Below are 4537 nucleotides of genomic sequence, written 5' to 3' on the forward strand. Positions count from 1 at the left end.
TCAGATATCTGTTGGTTTAAAACACTGACGTTAGGGGGATGTTTGTAACTCAGCGTAAGTTAGCTGAGCATTACTGAAACATGAAATTAAAAAAATAAATCACTGAAACAAAAGTGAACATCAGGGCATAGAAATAGGTGATAGTATAATCCAATCATAAATCAATAGGTTATTTAGTAAATGGTATTGCCACAGTTGGCTGTCTATCTAGAAGACAAAAATAAGTGTCTCTACCCTCACACATATTTTGGATCACATAGTAAAATTAATTTTAGATGGTCGAATGTTAGAGAGAGAGTTAAAGTCAACAGAAAACCTAGCATACTACAAATAAGGGTCAAAGAGATTTTCTTCCTGAAACCCAGATGTTTTCTAAGGAAAAATTAGCACATTGGATTATAGAAAAATTTAAACCTTTGTATAGCAAACGTTACCATAAAAAAAAATTAAAAAAAAAAAACTCTAGCAGTCTACAGCCATGCTAACCTGAATGAGCCCAATCCCATCTGATCTCGGAAGCTAAGCAGGATCGGGCCTGGTTAGTACTTGGATGGCAGACCACCTAGGAAGACCAGGTGCTGTAGGCATAAAAATAAATAAATAAATAAAATTTAAAAATAATAATTAAAAAAATAAGGAATTGTAAGCTGACAAGGTCCTTGCTATCTGGGAGGTCAACCAAGGGTTGCCTTGCCTAAAGAAAAGAAAAGCACTAGTAGACAAACATGTGAGGTGGAAAATTTTAGTATATAGAGATAATGTGTGACTAATTATAAAAGGAGCTACTATAAGTTCGCAAGGAAACAAATAATACAAAGAAAATTAAATATAATAATTAACAGAAATGCAAATTTGAAGTCCACGAAACATATGGAAAGATCGAATTTACTAGCAGACAGATGTAAACAAAAGTAACAACAATATCCCACTTGACATTAGTCAGATTCAAAACGTGTTAAGATATAAAACCTACTTCTGGTAGCCATGGTTGGTACAGGATACTTTTTAAATGTTTCTGATGCAAAGGGAGAGTGATACCACCCTTTTTAAAAGAAAATAATGTGGCAACATCTATTCAAATTATAAAGAAAAATATATGCATATCTCTGAAAAAGAAATTTCACACCTCTATTTAGTCCATAGAAATCAATTACTAGAACATAAGGAGGTTCTTCCCACCTTTATCTGAGGTGAGAAAAGTACAGACTAATTTAAAAATTATATATATATATATATATATATATATATATAGAGAGAGAGAGAGAGAGAGAGAGAGAGAGAGACAGAAGGGAGGAATTCAGGGAGGGAGGGAGAGGGAGTGAGGGAATAAGTGAGAGAGAGATGCATTTATATACAATAACATGCTAAGAGAAATTTCCATAAAAATAATGAATGAGAATCATGAAGCAGAAAAGAATTCTATAATATAGCCCATTTTTATAAAACAACCACCATAGAACTCACAACCCCCTGTATGTGTATTTGGCAGCTTACTTTAATCAGAGCTTGGGGACGAGGACGGATGAACTTGGTATCTGTGGGAGGTGAGGCCTAATCAGGAACGAAGAAACAGGACGAGTCCAGCACAGGGCTGTGAGATCAAGAGCCGGTATCTGCTCCAGGTGACACGCGCACACGTGCTGGGGCTGCCGGGAACACGCAGGAGGTCGTCGGAGCTGTTGGTGTGAAGAAGCTTCAGCATCTCCTGTCTCCAGGTGGCCGGGGGTCTCCCTGCGCTTCCACGTGGTGCGTGCTTATCTGCAGAGTATCACGTGATCATGTGGGGGCGGGGGCGGGGGCGGGGACGAAAAGATAGATTAACCCTTGCTGGTGCTTAATACAGGTCACTGCATGGTGGTAAAGAAGATGGAGACACCCAGGTAATAAAGGAAAAAGGAGTAATAAGAAGAAAAATAGATCACTAAGAAAGGAATTCACATACATGCATATAATCACATTTATGTATTGCGGTAAAGTTATTTATGTGGTAGGTATGAACATGTGTGTAGCAAATACATAGTATCCTAATAAATATTTCCTAAATTGGATAAAAAAAGAACAGAGATACAGGGCATCTAAATGTGATTTAGATAACTTTATATTAGAAAATCTGAATTTTAGTTTATAATTAAAAAACGAAATTATAATAATTATAGAATATTAAAAAGACACAAATAAGGATCAGAAGAAAATTTAAAATAATTCTGCTGTTCACATTAAATTTTAATTAAAAAGTACTTCTCATAAATAAAGCAATATATGTACATTTTTTAAATTTAAGAAACCAAAAACAAAGATCCTATTATATGTGTAAGTAATTATTCTTTAAGTTGTGATCATGACCTATGTGCTGTTTCATAATCCATTTTACTCGATTCCATTTATTTGCTTTATTTTTATCAAAGCGTTTATTATCTGAAATCATTGCGAACCCATTAGCAGGTAAATAAACTCCGTGAGATTAGAGGCTTTTCCTGCCTTGCTTACTGCATTAGTGATAGCGTGAGAACGGTCCCTCCCACAAAGCAGATGTTGAATAATACAAACTATGAAAAAATGGTTTGTTTTTTATTTAATTTACTACATGTGGTTTAGTGGGAAAAGGGTACATTGCTACAAGGAAGAATAAAGTTATTTACCTACTCATCTAGTGTTTTCCGTTTGATTTCGTTCTCAGTTTTCAGTTAGAAGTAATGCTTTACATTCTTATAATTAACCTTGGTGCACAACCTTTGTTAGTTCTTGGGATGGGTGGGTCAAAGAGTACACATATACTTTGCCAAATTGAGGTATATAACCTTTTTATCCTCTTTTATCGGCTTATATGAGAGTATCTTGAATCTTTGCCAACAATATGCGTTACTGTTTCCCTTTGCCCGTTTGAAGGATGAAAAATGGCTTCTCATTTTGTTTATATTCACGTTTCTTAGATAATTAACAAGTTTGGACTTTATCGTAGTAATTTATGAATTATTTTTTCGTTCAAATAAAATATGAATTATTCAAATAAAATATGAATTATATTTTATCGTTCTTAATGGAGTCATTGTCTTTTTCTTACTGACTTTTTCTTACTGATTTCTTGGAGGTTTTCGAATAATAAAATCATTAATCATTTCCCTGTCATGTTATAAATATTCTTCCCAGTTTGTAATTTACCTTTCATTCACACTGATAATTTTCTAATGATATTCAAACTTAGTTTTTCAATTTCTAGCACCTCAGTCCACAGATCAGGCCGAGAAATCTCAGGTGAGTGTAAAATAAAAGTTTCTTTTCTTACCTAATTTTTTGTGTTTCTTGTATTCTCTTGAATTTACTTCTTTTTATAAATACACTTAATGTCTGTGGAATTACACAAAAGTGTTTGAAAAAAATTGCTCATGATATATAATTGTGAACATAACGTAGAGAGACGCTGGCTGAATAATGTAGTTAGGTAGCAATGCCATTTAAATCACACATGATTTATACACTAGGCCAACTCAGAAGTCGGTATCAATGACCTACCATTGTGATATCGATAGCGTAAGATGCGTGGCAAAGAGAAGTTAAAGCGTAGAGTTTTCTATGTGGTTAAAGAGATGTTGTTATCAGTTTAAAAAAAGATTTTTATAAGATTATTCATGCATGCTTTATAGTAACCACAAACAAAAAATAAAACCTGTAGTAGATACACAAAAGAGAAAGAGAAAGAAATGAAAGCATATCACTACAAAAAATTATCACATCACAAATGAAAATAGCAAGAGGAAGAAAGAAACAAAGGAACTACAAAACAGAAAACAATTAATAAAATGGAAATAGTTAACCTTTTCCCATCAATAATTACTTTAAATGTGAATAGATTACAGTCTCTACTCAAAAGACATAGAGTATCTAAATGAGTTAAAAAAAAAATCAAGCAGTATATACTGCCTACAAGAGACTCGTTTTAGCTTTAAGGACACACATAGACTCAAAGTGAAAGGCTGGAAAAAGGGTTTCCATGCAAATGAAAAAACAAGAGAGAGAGAGAGAGAGGAGAGAGAGAGAAAGCAGTGGTGACTGTATGAATAGTAGGAAAAAAACAGATTTTAAGTTAAAAACTGAAAAGAGACAAAGAAAGTCATTATATAATGATAAAGAAGTCAATTATCAAGTAGATATAACAACTGGAAATATATATACAACTAACATTGAAACACTCGAATGTATAAAGCAAATATTGACAGAAATGAAGAGAGAAGTGGACAGCCAAACAAGAACAACAGAGAATTTAAATATCTCATTTTCTACAACCAAGAGCTGGTCCAGACAGCAAAGCAATAAGGAAACCGCAAACACTGTAGACCACATAACTCTGAACGACACGTACAGAACATTTCATCCAACAGCAACAGAACATACATTCTTTTCAAGTGCATATGGAACACTATCCAGGACAGAGCATATGCTGGGCCACAAAAGCAGTCTTATCAAATTTCAGAAGATTGAAATCATATCCAGTATCTTTTCTGACCAAAATGGTATAAAATTGTATCCATACAAATGGAAA

At 33.6% G+C, this 4537-nt stretch overlaps 1 pseudogene; it reads left to right on the plus strand.

The window, feature by feature from the left end:
* The first annotated feature begins 468 nt into the window (after positions 1-468).
* Positions 469-587, plus strand: LOC111729527 (annotated as a pseudogene).
* Positions 588-4537: the final 3950 nt, after the last annotated feature.

This window comes from Pteropus vampyrus, unplaced genomic scaffold, assembly GCF_000151845.1.
Source record: "Pteropus vampyrus isolate Shadow unplaced genomic scaffold, Pvam_2.0 Scaffold266, whole genome shotgun sequence".
Taxonomy (NCBI): Eukaryota; Metazoa; Chordata; class Mammalia; order Chiroptera; family Pteropodidae; genus Pteropus; species Pteropus vampyrus.